Source organism: Lissotriton helveticus, chromosome 3_1 (genome assembly GCF_964261635.1).
Source record: "Lissotriton helveticus chromosome 3_1, aLisHel1.1, whole genome shotgun sequence".
NCBI classification, from domain to species: Eukaryota; Metazoa; Chordata; class Amphibia; order Caudata; family Salamandridae; genus Lissotriton; species Lissotriton helveticus.
This window is the reverse complement of record NC_136061.1, coordinates 392,702,750-392,721,630: the sequence shown is the minus strand read 5'-3', so window position 1 is coordinate 392,721,630 and position 18,881 is coordinate 392,702,750. Positions and strand designations below refer to the sequence as shown.

Below are 18,881 nucleotides of genomic sequence, written 5' to 3'. Positions count from 1 at the left end.
GGTGAGCTTTGGAGAACTGTAGATGTTGTAGGTAGTGGGCAGAGTCGAAATCAAAAGTACATATTCTAAGCGCTTCACAGATATGGATTCCGAGGAATGTGCAGGTTATCCTCCTGTTCTTGCGTGGAGACGGCTGCAGTATACTCCACCTGGGGTACCCTGGGGCATTGGGTGCAGTCCATACTGATAATGCAAGGCAGAGTTTCGTTCAGTGTATAGATACCAAGAGCGCATTGCAATTTTGCAGATATTTTTGTGCGAGGTTGAAGAATGTATAGGAGTCTGTAGTCCATGATTGTAGTCGTTTTGGGTGTAGTTGATTTTTTCCAGGGGTGCCAGCCATAGTATACTCTTGTTTTTTAGTTAAATGTTTTTTGAGTGTAGGTAATGCCATAAGAACAGAACTTCTTGCATTGCATTGCATTACATACAAGTCCCATCAGAGGGACCATGACTACAATTCTGTCAGAATTCATGTTTTTCATTGGGTTACCATTCATTTTTATTTTTATTTCTTATGTTTGGATGGGAAAATCGATTTTATTCACATTGCATGAAACAGGTGTTCGAGTAGGAAGGGGCCTGCATGCTTCACATGCCCAGACTCCATCAGAAGAGTGGCCCTCATGACTGCTGCAGTAAGCGAGTGGGCTGATTAACCTGTATGCAAATAAAAGCCTCCTACGGAAGGCACTGCAGCCATCAACAATCCGTTTCCACAAAGAGTGAGAGACCACCCAGGAACGAGTACGACAGATAACACACCTGACTTGTTTTTATGGGATTGTCTCTAGTGAAGCACCAATCAAACGTGAGCTGTGTCTCTTGGTGAATAGCAATTTATACGCAATTGTATCTTAACCCTGTAAATATTCATTTATGTCGTCCATTTTGTCACAAAACGAAATATGCTCCTAAATTCATAGTTACAACATTACTCTTTATTTTTCAAATTAATATCATTTCATATTGGGATGCACAGTGGATAGTCAACCTTCGAATGTTCTAACACCCCCTCAGTGTGCCTGCTGCAAAGCAGACCACAGATTCTCATTTTATGTAGTTAGCACAGTGTGCAGATTACCGCTTTTGTCACAGAGATCCTTTTGCTTTGCAGTTCATAAATTACAGTCATTCTAATGTAGCTATGAAACAGGGGCGACTCCTCCACTAAGGCGGAGGAGCGTCACCCCTTTGCTTTCTCACAGTGCAAGAAAGCCAAAACATAAAATGGTACTTTATTACCATTTTATGTCGTCTTTGCGCATTGCGAGCGGGCGGGGCTGCTCTGCTCTTTGCTCTCTGGTCCCATTCCTGATTGCGCAAAGACTGTTTGGTCGGCCCTCTTGGGCCGCCCAAACTACTCATGCGCACTCTGCTCTTCTCTATGCAGGCTACATTGCCACCCCATTAGCCCCTGGCTGGGCGATATCCTGACCAATCACAACAAGCGTTGTGCTTGGCTTAGGGGAGGGAGCCTGGCTGCCTGCTTCCTGTTCCTGTCCGAGGCAGGAGAGCAGGAGCAGAGAAGACGCAGAAACCCGACAAAAAGGTACGTTTAATTATTTGTTTTTTAATTTTCCCGCGATCCAACCCCGCGACAACCCCCGTGACCACTCACGTCCGCCCCCGACCACTCACGTCCGCCCCCTCCACCCCCAACTCGTGAGCAATGCTGTCCGCGACTGCTATGAAACGACATCATGGAGCTGCAGGCGCAAGCTGCAAGGCATGGACTTAGAACCTTATTGTATTTTTCCTCAATCTTTCAAAATTCTATGGTTTCTAAAAGCGGTTACTTTGGGTAGCAATAAAGTCTTATTAGCACAGACAACCCCAACAACTGTGTTGCATTTTCAGTCCTGACTTTCACCAGGCACTCTTAACATGTGATGCCTACCAATATGGATAATATGTGACTCCTACACCTTGTAATTCTCATTGTCTTGTGTAACATTTCCCGCACCATTAATTTACACCCTTGTATGAATCATTGTCACTGTATAATTATAATATATGTGTGTGTGTGATGTAAAGAGCCCGACACCCCACATTGGGATGAAAAGTGCTAACAAATAGATTAAATAAAAAATAAATTAGAAAGTGCTGTTAACATCATTATGGGTTCAAATCATTATTAGTGTAATTACTCTTACAGACAGATACGTCTGACATTCTTGCAGTGCATGCATACTGCTTACATAGAGGGGTTGCGCACAGCCAAAAACCTGCGCCCAAAGCTTAGTTTCTCTTAAGCACTTATAAAGTGATGACAAGCTCAGTGCCTTTGCTTCCTTCCTTCCATTTATTTATTTATTGAGTTTTCTATAGCGCTGGCTCGACCCAAAGGGAACAAAGTGCGTTTACATGTTTAGAGGTTAAGTTTGCACAAGTACATTGGGTGAGGTAAAAAGCATTGCATTAAATTGTATAAAAAAATATAGGAGCACATGGTAATCATAGCATTCAATACATTGCATTAGCATCTAGGTGTTGGGCCCAGATAGCTTCTGGCCAGGATGAGACTCAAACAAAAGGAGGGCCTAGAAATCTTGAACTTAACCGCTTTTATCACTCAAATTAAAATTAAGAGTAGTCATCTTGCCATGTGTTACATATGTACGAGGAGACAGGCATTCTCATTGCACTTGGGTATTGATTAATATTCCATTTCACGCTGGTGACACCACATGTGTTACACCTGACAGTGTTAGGGTGGTCTTCCCCGAAACATTTTGCCTTCCTCCTCCATTTTTGCTGATTTTGTTTTTCTTGGCCTTAGGACTCTATGTATTTACAATTGCCCACCAGCGCTAAAGGGCTTTTGCTCTCCCCTTGGTTAAATTGGCTTACACCCAACTGCCTTATTTAATTTACTTGCAAGTCCTTAGTAGAGCTGAAATACATATGCTCAGGGCCTGTAGATTAAATGCTATCGGGGCCTGCAGCACTAATAGTGTCACCCCCATAAGTACCCCCTTAAACATGTCTCAGGCCTGCCATTTCAGCCTGTTGGTGCAGTTTTAAACTGCCATTTCAACCTGGCAAAATAAACTTTTCACACACACAAGAAGAAAGGGGGGTAAAGACTCACACTTGACGAAAGTGTGAGTATAGGGTGGCATTCCCACCTTTACCCCGGTTTTGGAGAATACTTTATGAAACTTAGGTTGCTCCTGAGGAAATCCTCAAAAGAGGCAAGTAGGGCCATACTATGATTCCCCACCACCATTTACAACCGCATTTTTAAAAAAGGGGGGGGGGGGTAACAGGGCACAAGAGAGTGGGATCATTTTCCTGACGCCGCCTTTGGGGGGGTGGAACAGGTTGATGTTGAACATAGATTACACAGGGGATGGGTACTAAAAGTCCAAGTATAACCCTGATAAACTATTTTTAATCCTGCCCAAAGAGGTGCAGAATAAAAATCAAGTGGACACTCTCTGAGGTAGTTTTAGAATGTTTTGTTAGTGTGTGGTGGATCCTAGAATTCGATGGCCAATGGTTGGTCTTAAAAATCTTTTTTTGCTACACTTTGAATGTTGGTCTGCGCCAGGTTGTCGAAGAGTACCGTATGATGAAGCATGACATGATTGAGTGTGTGAGGGCAGTTTTTATACCATGAATGATTTCCCATATGGTAATAGGCGGTTGCTGTGTATATATGTGATCAAGGGCTCAAGGGCCCGAAACGCGTCATGGCGGAGATAGAAGCACACAAATAAAATGTGCAAATTTACCTGAATGGGTCCGGTTTGTTTTTTATCCTGGTGGCAGCGGATGAAATAACGGAGTTCCTGGAAAATATATATATATATATATATATATATATATATATATATATATATATATATATATATTTTTCCCCTTCATTTCTCTTTGGTGTTATATATAAAATAAAAATGTTGCTAGGTCTGAACCTTCCCTTTTAATACCTGTAAGTCACCCTTAGGGTGTGCCCTAAGCAACTCATAGGGTATGGTGCGGTGTATTTAAAATGTTAGACTTGTTTATGTTTTACATGTCCTGGTAATGAAAACTCTCCAATTTGTTTTCAACTACTACAAGGCTTTCTTTTCCCGTTGGATTAACTTATCACAGTGATAACTTTCAGTTGGAAGCTGGTAGGACTATAGAGTTTGGTGTCTAATTGTAATTTACAGATCTCTTTAATGGTAAATTCGTATTTTAAGCCACCATTCTGAAAATGACACTTTATGAAAGTTGTCATTCTCTTGTCCCAATCATTTGGTGTCTGCTGCCTGCATCCTAGGTCACATAAATATGTGTGGCTGGCAGTTGGTATTTGTGTATTGCTCCCAGAAAGTGAGACAAAGGGATGATAGGTGTTGGCAGGATGAATCATCTCTAACGATGAGGAGGAGGAGCTGTCACCTACCACACTTGCACAGCACATTCACCAAGGCCTTAACTCTAGTCTTTTGTGATCCCAGACAATCTGGGGCCAGGGTAGAGAGGCTGGACATCCCAAACAGCTGTGGGGTGGAATCCTCCAGAACCTTCTCCTACTTCAACATTGGCACCAGGTATAGATATTCGACCCTCAGGCCCAACTCTGCAGTACACCTCTAGACCTGTGGAAGACTCAGAAGGACTTCTATACTGCTCTGCCAGAAAGGCTGCTAATGTGTTGCCCTGCTGCCTTGCTGATTGAGTGATGGACTAGACCTGGATCTTGAACCCAGGACCACCACAGTGACTCCAAGAACCAGTTTGCTGGCATCGTGATCAGAAGACTAAGGGATAGCACAGGCTCCAACTATCTTGAACCCAGCACCTGGACTCTGTCTGTTCTGAGTCTTGTCCCTCAAGTGGTGCCTTCCCAGTCCAGAGCCCTTGGAAGTGGACCTGTTGGTGCTCTGCCAGCCCAGCTATGCTGCTGCAGGCAGATCTGATGCAGCGTCACGCATCTCCTCACAGCTCTGCCTCGAAACCATTGCTGCGCGATGCACCCACGCCGTAGGACATCACATCGCAGCTTCCTCTGAACTGCTGCTGCGCAACATATCCTTGAAGCAGGCAAGACCGTTGCATCGCAAGAACTTTGTCGACGGCATCCTTGATGATGACCCAGGACTCGGCATCTCCGCCCTGCAGCTTCTAAGGAACCGCTGGTACGCAACACATCTTCGAAGCAGAGCTTTGCATTTAAAACCTCTCCTCTATGCGATCCTCGATGACAATGCAGGACCTCGCATCGCAGCTCCTCAGAAACACCACTGCGCAACGCATCCTTGACGCGGAATCTCACAGCACTCTGCAGCGGGCCTAACTTGGTCCCTTTATCTGGCCCACGCCCTATCGCATTTTGCCTGAACTAGCGACTTTGTCTGGTGCAAACAGATAACCACAGTACGTGCTTTGTGCTTCTTAGTACCAGTTTCATCTAACCAGGGCTCGAGTCGGGGTACGACGCGGGTGGACGGCGTACCCCCACTTATTTTTCCGGGGGGACACCGTCCCCCCTGCCAAACAGCTGGACTTCACTCTCTGGCCTCTATGGGACGAGAAGCTCGGCACCTTTCGTGACGTCACTTCCTGTCGTGACGTCACTTCCGGTGACAGCATCCCCCCACTTCTTTTTTTATGACTTGTGCCCTGCATCTAACTCTTTAAAACTGCATGTCTCCAGTCCTACTGTTTGGATATTTCCCACTTTGGTGTCAAATAATTTAGTAAATGCTACTCTATTTTTTTTTTATTGGTTTAGGATTTTTCTTGTGTTATGTTTTCACTTTATTACTGTTTGAAGTGCTACGTACATTCTGTACATATTGTCATTTAGGTAAGCCTGACTGCTTTCGTGCCAAGCTTCCAGAGGGTTCAGCATAGGTTAAATTTTGATTTGCTTATATTTCACCCTTTGGTTCCAGCTTGAGAAGGGTTTCACCCCAAGCAACCAGTAACCCAATTTCCAACAACTTGCATCTCAAGGCGATCCCCGTCATATGTCATGGTCCCAACCTTCCACCAAGTCCCTTGGGGAGGGGGTTCCCTTGGCATGTGACCAGGTGCTACAAGATCATGCCCTCACCATTGACCTTCACCTCCAACATGGTGGTTGACCAGCCAGGGAATAAAATGCCATGTGCCCACCTCAGTGCCATCCCAACTTTATTGTGGTGAATGTCTGCTGATTTGGCCTGCTTTTTTATCACAAGGGTGACCAGGGCCACTAGGCCCGGACTAGTCGTAGCGGGCACCGGGCAATCCCCCGGCAGAAAACCGGCCCTGGCAAAGAGCTCGGCGGCACCCCTCCCCCCCGCCCAGGATGGTTCCCAGTCCGGCCTGATGGCCACCATAGCTCTCCCGAAAATAAGGATGCTAAAAAAGCCCAGATCGAACCAATGAACTGGCCTGTCCCAAAATCTGACAAGTGTACCCCGGTGATGATGGAACCTCCTGCAGGTTGCTGCTCCGGATGGAAAACGGACACTGTTCGGGTGCTGCTGAATGTGTCCCAGTGTTGGCACATTCAGGTTATTTTGCGGGGTCGGCCCTGATCCAATACAATAGTAGCTGCCAGCTGGATCACCCTCATTTTCTGCAGTTGTGTGCGGGCCGAACTCCTCCATTTAGCAGGCTCCCTCACTAGTCCGTCAATCAGGGGCGGCTGGTGACATTTGAAAGTGGTGGGGCGTAAACTAATTTGCATATTGCACCGCAGCGAGCGAGCGCAGCGAGCGAGCCCGAACCACCTTGCATCCATCCATACATCATTCATGCATCCACCCATCCATCCATCCACCCACCCACCCATCCATCCACCAATTCTGCATCAATCCTGCATCCATCATTCATTCATGCATCCACCCATCCATCCAGCATCCATCATTCATTCATGCATTCACCCATCCATCCATCCTGCATCCATCATTCATGCATCCATCCATCCATCCACCCATCCATCCTGCATCCATCATTCATTCATGCATCCACCCACCCATCCATCCATCCACCCATCCATCCTGCATCCATCCATCCATCATTCATTCATGCATCCATCCATCCACCCATCCACCCATCCATCATCCATCCTGCATCCATTTCTGCATCCATTCATGTGTCCACCGATCCTGCATCCATCATTCATTCATGCACCCAGTCATCCACCCTGCATCCATCATTCATTCATCCACCCATCCATCCACCCATCCATCCACCCATCCATCATCCATTCCTGCATCCATTCATGCATCCATCCTGCATCCATCATTCATTCATGCACCCATCCATCCACCCTGCATCCATCCTGCATCCATCATTCATTCATCCACCCATCCTGCATCCATCATTCATTCATGCATCCACCCATCCACCCATCATTCATCCTGCATCATGTATTTTTATGACCATATAACTTGCACACAGCTTGTCAGTGTTTAATACCAGTCTCGAACCTTGTACTCCAGCACCAATGATACATGATTAATATTAATTGTTTTTAAAAACATGTATTTATTCGACACCAATTTCACACCTTAGTCGGAACATCATTTTTATTTGTTTTTTAAAATATCTATTTATTTAACACCAAAGTAAGTCATGTATACATTTTTATGGTTCGATAAGAGGCTCGAACCTGGTTTCCCAGCACCAAAGTCGGCCGTGCTATCCGTCAGGGGTTATGTAACCCGGCTATGTATTGACCAGCCAATCCTGCGCCAGGATTGGCTGGGGGGGGCACCATGACTCCTCGCCCAGTCGCCCTGTGTAACCCCGGGGGCTGCGGCCCGCCCCCTGGTACTCTCTCTAAGGGGGAATTCACAAGAAAACGATCTGCGCATGCGCGGGCATGTTTGTGCCCAAAAATACACTTGCGCAGCTGCAGCAGCCCGATCCTCCCCCCCCCCCCCCCCCCCTCCCCCTTGCGCACTCCGGGAAGGTCGGGTGTCTCCCGGTTTCCCGGCCGGCAGATAGCGCGATTTTTTTAAATAATTGTGTTTGGCTTCTAGTGACGACGTGGTGGGTCCATGGGGCTTAGTGGGGCTTCGCCCCTACGCCCCAATGGACGCACCGCGCCTGCGTCAATGCTACTCTTCAGTATCCACAAGGGCCAGGCAGACATCCGTGGCCTCGAGCTTGATATTGCCTATACGGCTCCTTTCTTGCATCCCGCCTACCAGGCGCCTGTGCCGCCGCCGCGTGACACTGTTGGTGTCATGAATACCGCTCCTACCTGTTTTGAAGGACTTTCCCATTGTCGAAATGGCATCATGCTGATTATATTTAACTTTAAGCCTGCTCAGAGGGCAGGGTAGATCCGCTGAAGTACTAGCAGAGAGGCTCCAGTGCTTTGTTAACATTCATTGGAATAGAGGTGAGATTTCCTCCATCAGTTTGTCAAGTACGCATTTTCGTTTGTTAAAGTGTCCGCCATGTTTTGCTCCATTCAAAAATCAACCTTGGATGCATAATTGAAGCAGGTAGCATTGAACTTCCTTTTTTTCTAGTAATTAAATATGTTTTTGGTTCTAGATATTTGTGGCTTAGTTAAAACCAAAACGTCTGTGCCGGAAGTTTCTAGTTTTCCAAGAATTGTATTCACAAGTAGAATATTAAATGTGTGTTTCTTGGCCTTGCTCTTCCTCGCGTGGTGACGCAGGGGTTGTTTGTTAGGTATCTGACATGTGCTTAGTTCTTTAGCTAACCCAGCCCTGGCACCCTTCTCTGTGATTCAGTGAGTGCGTTATTAAGCGGTGCCACCACCAGCAGTCTGGTGCGCTCGGATGAATCACTCGACGTCACTGCGTTCCAGGGGGTCTGTGCCTTCCCGGTCTCACAGCCAACTGTTTTGTGGGGATGGTTTAGTTCCCATGGGTAACCGTAGAAGGATACAAGGCAGTGGTTCCACATACATCTGCTTTCCGAAGTCTTTCTTAGAATTCTCAAATCCTTTGAGCAAATTGGAAAAAATAAATGACACAGCATTAATATTTTTTTCTTTCTCAAGGCTGGTCAAATGAAGGGAGACTTCTTACTGTCCAAAATGGCCGCGATTTCTGGTGCTCATAAAACCGCCTTCTAATCATCATGGCCTTCCTGTTGTGTGCAGCTGCAGCAGATGGTTCAGTGATGGTTATCACACCAGAAACACCTTTTATACATTACGTCCAAAGCAACGGTTCGCACTGCATATTCATCAGTTTTAACGTGAGGGAAATGTACACATTTTCAAGTCACCAAAAAGGTGTTAGGCGTTGGGTAAATCAGCACAAAGGGTGTTCTAATGCTCTGACCTTCTAGCTGCATTCTGTGCACTGCTGTCTACGGTGTCTAAGAGGGAAACTTGCATCGATGAAGCCCATTGTGTGCACTGCTGTCTACGCTGGGTAAGAGGGAAGCTAGCACCACTGCAGCCCATTCTGTGCACTGCTGTCTACGCTGTGTAAGAGGGAAGCTTGCACCGCTGCAACCCATTCTGTGCACTGTTGTCTACGCCGTGTAAGAGGGAAGCTTGCACCGCTGCAACCCATTCTGTGCACTGCTGTCTACGCTCTGTAAGAGGGAAGCTTGTACCCCTGCAGCCCATTCTGTGCACTGCTGTCTACGCTGTGTAAGAGGGAAGCTTGCACCGCTGCAGCCCATTCTGTGCACTGCTGTCTACGCTGTGTAAGAGGGAAGCTTGCACCGCTGCAACCCATTCTGTGCAATGCAGTCTATGCTGTGTAAGAGGGAAGCTTGCACCGCTGCAGCCCATTCTGTGCACTGCTGTCTACGCTGTGTAAGAGGGAAGCTTGCACCGCTGCAACCCATTCTGTGCACTGCTGTCTACGCCGTGTAAGAGGGAAGCTTGCACCGCTGCAACCCATTCTGTACACTGCTGTCTACGCTCTGTAAGAGGGAAGCTTGTACCCCTGCAGCCCATTCTGTGCACTGCTGTCTACGCTGTGTAAGAGGGAAGCTTGCACCGCTGCAGCCCATTCTGTGCACTGCTGTCTACGCTGTGTAAGAGGGAAGCTTGCACCGCTGCAACCCATTCTGTGCAATGCAGTCTATGCTGTGTAAGAGGGAAGCTTGCACCGCTGCAGCCCATTCTGTGCACTGCTGTCTACGCTGTGTAAGAGGGAAGCTTGCACCGCTGCAACCCATTCTGTGCACTGCTGTCTACGCCGTGTAAGAGGGAAGCTTGCACCGCTGCAACCCATTCTGTACACTGCTGTCTACGCTCTGTAAGAGGGAAGCTTGTACCCCTGCAGCCCATTCTGTGCACTGCTGTCTACGCTGTGTAAGAGGGAAGCTTGCACCGCTGCAACCCATTCTGTGCAATGCAGTCTATGCTGTGTAAGAGGGAAGCTTGCACCGCTGCAGCCCATTCTGTGCACTGCTGTCTACGCTGTGTAAGAGGGAAGCTTGCACCGCTGCGACCCATTCTGTGCACTGCTGTCTAAGCTGTGTACGAGGGAAGCTTGCACCGCTGCAGCCCATTGTGTGCACTGCTGTGTAAAAGGGAAGCTTGCACCGCTGCAACCCATTCTGTGCACTCCTGTCTACGCTGTGTAAGAGGGAAGCTTGCACCGCTGCAACACATTCTGTGCGCTGCTGTCTACGCTGTGTAAGAGGGAAGCTTGCACCGCTGCAGGCTATTCTGTGCACTGCTGTCTGCGCTGTGTAAGAGGGAAGCTTGCACCGCTGCAGCCCATTGTGTGCACTGCTGTCTACGCTGTGTGAGAGGGAAGCTTGCTCCGCTGCAGTCCATTATGTGCGCCTTTGTCTGCGCTGTGTAAGTGGGAAGCTAGCACCGCTGCAGCCCATTCTGTGCACTGCTGTCTACGCTGTGTAAGAGGGAAGCTTGCACCGCTTCAGCCCATTCTGTGCACTGCTGTGTGTGCTGTGTAAGAGGGAAGCTTGCACCGCGGCAGCCCATTCTGTGCACTGCTGTGTAAAAGGGAAGCTTGCACCGCTGCAACCCATTCTGTGCACTGCTGTCTAAGCTGGGTAAGAGGGAAGCTTGCACCGCTGCAACCCATTCTGTGTGCTGCTGTCTGTGCTGTGTAAGAGGGAAGCTTGCACTGCTGCAGCCTATTCTGTGCACTGCTGTCTGCGCTGTGTAAGAGGGAATCTTGCACTGCTGCAGCCCATTGTGTGCACTGCTGTCTACGCTGTGTGAGAGGGAAGCTTGCACTGCCCCAGCCCATTCTGTGCACTGCTGTCTACGATGTGCAAGAGGGAAGCTTGCACCGCTGCAACCCATTCTGTGCGCTGCTGCCTGCACTGTGTAAAAGAAAAGCTTGCGCCACTGCAGCCCATTGTGTGCACTGCTATCTGAGGTGTGTAGGAGGGAAGCTAGCACCGCTGCAGCCCATTCGGTGCACTGCTGTCTACGGTGTGTAAGAGGGAAGCTAGCACTGCTGCAGCCCATTCTGTGCACTGCTGTCCACGCTGTGTAAGAGGGAAGCTTGTACCGCTGCAGCCCATTCTGTGCATTGCTGTCTACGCTGTGTAAGAGGGAAGCTTGCACCCAGGGATCGAGTTAGGGTACCACACGGGTGGAGGGCGTCCCCCCACTTATTTTACCGGGAGCTCGATAACTGGAACAAATAGAGCCACACATTCACTCTTGGGCCTCTCTGGGGCTAGATCGGAGCTCATTCACAATGCTGCTCACGCACTGGCTTCTCCGATGCAGTCGCATCTAAGGAGTGAGTGAGGGGAGGCAATGAGTCTGATGGTGCAAGCCACCTTTCGTGACATCACTTCCTGTCGTGATGTCAGCGTCCCCACTAGGACTTGTGGCCAACTTCCACCGCTGCAGCCCATACTGCGCTCTGCTGTCTACCCTGTGTAAGCGGGAAGCTTGCACCGCTGCAGCCCATTCTGTGCACTGCTGTCAATGCTGTGTAAGAGGGAAGCTTGGACCGCTGCAGCCCATACTGTGCTCTGCTGTCTACCCTGTGTAAGCGGGAAGCTTGCACCGCTGCAGCGCATTCTGTGCACTGCTGTCTCTGGTGTGCAAGAGGGAAGCTAGCACCGCTGTAGCCCATTCTGTGCAATGCAGTCTACGCTGTGTAATTGGGAAGCTTGCACTGCTGCAATCCATTCTGTGCACTGCTGTCTGCGCTATGTAAGAGGGAAGCTAGCACCGCTGCAGCCCATTCTGTGCACTGCGGTCTACGCTGTGTAAGAGGCAAGCTTGCACCGCTGCAGCCCATTGTGTGCACAGCTGTCTAGGCTGTGTAAGAGGGAAGCTTGCACCGCTGCAGCCCATTCTGTGCACTGCTGTCTACGGTGTGTAAGAGGTAAGCTTGCACCGCTGCAGCCCATTCTGTGCATTGCAGTCTACGCTGAGTAAGAGGGAAGCTTACACCGCAGCCGCCCATTCTGTGCACTGCTGTCTACGTGGTGGAGTGGTGTGGCTCACTGGTTAGAGGCGGCAGACCCGAAAGCAGAGAACGGCCCGGGACCAGGGTTCAATTCCCGATGCGGCAGGGTCGTGGACCAGGGTCAGCGGACTTGATAATTCTCGCCTCGGTGCCTACTCTAACCAGGGATCACACTCGGCAACTCTGGGCATTAGCTTGCCTCATCTCTACAACAGCCCCCCACATTCGCCGGGGATGCCTGGTTTCACCTTGGAGATACCCAGTAGGGACCATCTCACAGGGATAGCCAGGACGGGTTCCCCAGCGGTCTACAGCGCCACGACGCTTCAGGGCAGCAGTGCGCTTTATAAGACACATACATTTACATTTACGCTGTGTAAGAGGGAAGCTTGCACCCCTGCAGCCCATTCTGTGCATTGCTGTCTACGCTGTGTAAGAGGGAACTTGCACCGCTGCAGCCCATTCTGTGCACTGCTGTCTACGGTGTGTAAGGGGGAAGCTTGCACCCCTGCAGCCCATTCTGTGCACTGCTGTCTACGCTGTGTAAGAGGGAAGTTTGTACCGCTGCAGCCCATTCTGAGCACTGCTGTCTACGGTGTTTAAGAGGGAAGTTTGCACCCACGGTTCGAGTTGGGGTACCACGCGGGTAGACGGCGTCCCCCCCACTTATTTTACCGGGAGCTCGATAACTGGAGCAAATGGAGCCACACATTCACTCTTTGGCCTCTCTGGGCGAAATCGGAGCTCATTCAGAACGCTGCTCACGTGCTGGCTTCTCTGATGCAGTCGCATCTAAGGGGTGAGCGAGGGGAGGCAATGAGTATGATGGTGCAAGCCACCTTTCATTATGTCACATCCCTTCGTGAAGTCAGCGTCCCCCCACTTCTTTTTTGGTCTCGCCTATTCCATCCCGTAGGGATGATAGGCGAGATTATAGTAAGCGGTCCGAAAAATCTACCCCGCCCCCCCGCCACCCTCCCCATCAGACTTCAAAGAAAGCCGCTCCACAGCCACGCAATGCCGAGAGCTTAACGGAACTTCAAACTTTCTGGTGCAAAACATTGTAAACTTCACATAAATATCTCCCACACTTTTGTTCAAAACCAATAAAATTGTTTATAAAAAAAAATCTCACATGCATGGAGATACACGAAACAAGAGAAACAACACACTACTGATGCAAGCTCTGCTCCTCAAAGGTGCAGCTGCTACTCCACGCCTGCAGCGCGCGACCTGAATTCTCCATTTTCCAACATGGTGTGAACTTGAGCACATACGTTTCAGCTTGCTTGCCGTTCTTGTCCGTTTTTTTGTTGTTTCCGGCAGCCTCTCTCGTTTGATTGGAGAACCTCTTTCGCTTCCGGGGCCAGATATTCCTCACGGGTCCAATCAGAGTTGACGTTTTGGTCTGGTGAAAGGTGTAAGGTTGCGTTTTCGCTCGCCATTTTCTTTCGCAGCACTCCAGTGGTGGTGCGTGCTTTCTATGGCTCTGGGGAGGAATTTTTTTGTGTTTTCCAGGTGAGGGAAAATTAACCCAGCATGGTGAGTCGACCCGTGCATTCCCAAGGGGTTGTTTTCTGTGCTTAAGGGGATGGGGTATGTGCCGCCGCTGTATTCGTATTTATTGTCTGCATGCTACCTTCGCGACATTGTCAGCTCGTTTTCACCTGATTTTTTTTAATGAGAAGCGTACGCTTGAGTGTACCGAATCTACTCGGTCTGCCTCACCACGGCTTTGTTCTATAACCTCTATGCGTTCTTTTGTAACCAAACGTGGCCTGCAGCCGATATTTCGTATTGTAAAACTGTCTGCACATTGATAAGTGGTGGTGCAAATTACGGCCTGTGCTCGGTTGATTTGGACCACATGGCCTGAAATGTCAGGAGAAGCCAATATTGTTGAAGATGGCTTCAAACCCATCTGAATACCACCAGTGAATTGTATTTGTGCGAGGATCCCCGTATTCTTTCTTGCATGGGTGCATGTAGTAACTGTAAGGATATACATTAGGGCAGCATTTTATTTGCCAGTTGACCACTTTTTAGGTCACACACACACACACACACCCACACACACAACCCCACACACACACAACCCCCCCACACACAACCCCCCCACACAACCCCCACACACAACCACCCCCACACAACCCCCACACACAACCACCCCCACACAACCACCCCCACACAACCCCCCACACACACATCACCCCCACACACATCACCCCCACACACAGCACATACACAACCCCCACACACACAACCCCCACACACAACACCCCACACACACAAGACCCCCCGACACACAACGCCCCACACACACAACCTCACACACAACCCCCCCCACATACACACCCCCCCCACGCGCACACAACCCCCCATCCCCACAACCCCCCCACACACACCCCCACACACACACAACCCCTCACACACACAACCCCCCCACAAACACAACCCCCACACACACAACACCCCCCACACAACCCTCCACATCCCCACACACACACATCCCCCCACACACACATCCCCCCACACACACATCCCCCCACACACACAACCCCACACACACACAACCCCCCACACACACAACCCCCCCCACACACAACCCCCACACACAACCACACACACAACCACACACACACACAACCACACACACACACAACCACACACACACAACCTCACAACCACACACACAACACACATAACCCCAAACACAACACACAGAACTCCAAACACAACACACACAACCCCAAACACAACACACACAACCCCACACACACACAACCCCCCCACACACACAACCCCACACGCACACACAACCCCACACACACACAACCCCGCACACATACAACCCCGCACACACACAACCCCACACACACACAACCACACACACAACTCCACACACACAACCCCGCTCACACAACCCCGCTCACACACCCTCCCACACCCCCCACACACCCCCACTCACACACCCACACACACAACTCCACACACACAACCCCACACACACGCACACACACAACCCCACACACACAACCCCGCACACACAACCTCAATCTGTCTATCTATTGCACTCACTATCTATCGCCATCATTCTATCTATCACCCTCACTCTATCTATCTATTGCACTCACTATCTATCGCCATCACTCTATCTATCTATCTCTATCTATCTATCGATCGCCCTCACTCTATCTATCGCCCTCACTCTATCACCCTCACTCTATCTATCGCACTCACTCTATCTATCTATCGCATCACCACAGCATCACTCAGCACCACCACAGCATCACTCAGGGGCACCACAACATCACTATGCGCTACCGCAGCATCACTGAACGCCACAGCATCACTTGTCGCCACCACAACATCACTCAGCGCCACCACAGCATCAATCTGTGCAACCATTCAACAACAACTGGTTCAATATGTTCTCTCAATGTTTTAAGCTTTATTACAAATGTCATAAAAAGATGTTAATATTTCACTTCTGTTCTTGGATTTTCGTCACAATAAAATACACTGAACATACAGCTAGATTCATGAAAGACCCGTTTTGCGAGTCTATAATAGCGATTCATAAGGAATCGCTATTACAGACTCGCAAATCGGGATTCATGTAGGAATCGCAATATTTATTGCGATTCCCACTGATTCCTTATTTGCGATTAGCTAATTGCTAATCGCAAATAAAGAATAACTCCCCATAGGAATGCATGGGGAGTTATTCCTTATTTGCGATTAGCAATTAGCTAATCGCAAATAAGATTGCGATTTCATGGGTGCCAGGGTGTCCAAAGGACACCCTGTAGCACCCCTGAAATGTAAATTTACACAGGTGTTGCGCACACACATGTCCAGAGGACATGTGTGTGTGTAACATGCAATTGAGAAAAATGCACTAAAGTGCTTTTTTCTATTTTTTCGCTATTTTCCACGAAGTCAGACTTCGTGGTAAATAGCGACCAAAAATTGCGAATTCGCAATGTAGAAATGGTTAATGAATTGCATTTAAGGAATCTCAAATGGAGATTCCTTAAATGCATTTCCTCGCAAATGTGCGAATTCTTTATTAGCGAATTTTGCATTTGGGATGATGAATCCCAAATGCAACAAGCATTGAAAATGCAATAGGTCTCGCCTTTGATTAACTTAAAGCCTTTTGCTTTGCTAATGGTATTGTATAGCAAAGCAAATGGCTTTAACTTAATGAAAGGCGAGACCTATTGCATTTTTTAAGCTGGTCTCCGATGGCAGCTTTGAAGCACTTTCACTTGTCACACATGGAAATGAACACACAAATGGGCAGAGTAGAGAGAGGATAAAAGCAATGTCTGCAACCAGGAGAGGGAAGCAAACTAACAGGTAAGGTGGCACAGATGGTCTACCCGATTTTTATGTGTTTGTTCTGTGTCGTTTATCTGTGTTTTATTCCTGAAGTGTCCCACAATTATACATCCTTTAGTAACATTCGGAGGTGTGGGTTATGTGCAAGGGAGAGAGGCTTGCAGCAGCTTATAAGGGCTCCGATGTAGAAGCAAAATTCACTGTTTCCAATTTAATTGATATTCATAACTCTAGAGAGTGGGCCAGGCCAGCTCAAAATGTTGCTGTGCGCCACGGATTCCTAGTGGTACCGTGTGAGTTGTATTTTTTTAGGGAGAGCAGTGCGCTCGCTAAAAATAAGCTACATGAAACTAAAGTGACTTTTTCAGAAATATTGCTGCCGTAATCAAAGTTTCGCCGAGGCAGCAGCGCCCGGTAGGGCTGGGGTAAAGCCAGTCACGTCGTGGGCAAGGATGGCATCTGCCTGAGGTAGTTTGCTGCCTGGACTACCGGCCTCAGGAGCACCGCGCGCCACTAGACTTGGGGAGTACCTGGGCCCCCATGTAGCGCCTCGAAGCTTGCAGTGTCGCCTCACTCGCTATCCAGGTGAACGGCCAATGAAAAGTACAGTGTGGCAGTAACGACCCTGTTTGTACGGAAGACGCACGATGGGTGCCGATGGAAGGGGAGGGGGGAGGGGAGGTGAGATACATGCCAGCCACTTGACAATAGAAAGATGAAACCAGGTGTGCCAGATTGGGGGGTGGGGCATTTGACCCATGCACGCATGTTTACAGGGGGTAACTAAGTAATAAGCAATTACAGATGGGCAAGCGGACACTGCCCACGAAGGGTGCCAGCTGTCCTCTGAGAGCCAAGTATGCATATAGAGAGAAGCAGCGATCACCCTGCCAAGGAGGTCTGCCCATTGCCAGCCTGGCCCCAACCCCACCCGCCTTAGCTAGGATCCGCATCTTGACGGGAAGCTTAGATAGCCCCCCTGAAACAGCATTGGGGGAGGAAAATTCGACTCCATCAGTACACGTGGTAGTGGTGGGGGTGTACACGGGTGGCTCCCCACTTAACCCCCACCCCTGGCTCGGCTTCCCCGAGACGTGTACAGCGGGGACACGTACCCCACCACCTGCTAGGGTTCCCAAAGCGCGCGCAGCGTGCCCTGTCTGGTCATAAAGGGCAATGACGGAGCGAGTTAATAATTAAACAATTAACAGGGGCCGCAGGGAGTGGTCACTGAGGCGGGCAGAAGAGGCGCCGCAGGGAGAGAGAGAGAGGTGTCAATTAGGCGGACAGAACAGGGAGCAGTCAGTCAGGCGGATAGACTCTCGTCATAGGACCCAATATGGAACCTTCTTCAGAGCCAAGAAGCCGAACTAAACACTTAAAGAAGTGTAAATTATTTATGTGCCTTTAGTCGATAAGCCAGGGTAGAACGGACACGAGACCTCGAAAACCGTAATATTACAAACATTGCTGACAATCCAAGGGGTCGAATTAAAGAGCCAAGCGGCGAGTAACAGTCCCCGGTCCAGGTACCAGCAAGCAGTAGATGCCACATCACATATGAAGTGTGCCAACGAGGAGCAAAACGAGATGGCGCCGCGAGTAATAGGTTGCAGTATCTGTAGCTGTATCAGCTAATTATTAACAAGCTCTCGGCATTGCGTGGCGGGAGGGGGTGGGGGGAACGTCGAGGGCAGGCAGGATGACTCAGGGGAGGGGGCGGAGCGGGGCAGAGCGGCATGTGGGTGTGAAGAAGCCGGGCCTTTGAAGTGAAGCTAAGCTTCACTTCAAAGGTGTCGGAGGAATGCGGGCGGCTGTGCACGCGCTTTTAAGCTCAATGCACATGCGCATTGAGCTTAAAAGTCACGGGCACTGCAAGGAATCGCCACGATTCCTTGCAAGTTAGATAAAGAGTAGATGAGCCCCTATAGTCTCTCTTGCTCGATGCGCATGCGCATCGACAGGCGAGACCTAAAAATTGCACTCGCAAAGGGCCAGATTCTCAGAATCTGGCCCTTTGCGAGCGCAATTCAGCTTGATGAATCTAGCTGATAATCTTCACAAAAGTTATTTGCAAAAGTTTAAGCTATTGCCATCATAAATTACAATAACTTTTATTTAAGTATTAATTATATAAAAAAAGTTAAAAACCATTGTTATGTATTATAGCAATACATCTAAGTCACGTAA

General features: G+C 49.0%; 1 protein-coding gene across 4 annotated transcripts in view; it reads left to right on the top strand.

Moving 5' to 3' along the window:
• Positions 1–18,881, top strand: part of DPH1 (diphthamide biosynthesis 1) — a 1,923,189-nt gene that overhangs the window by 1,110,057 nt on the left and 794,251 nt on the right. The window lies entirely within an intron of this gene.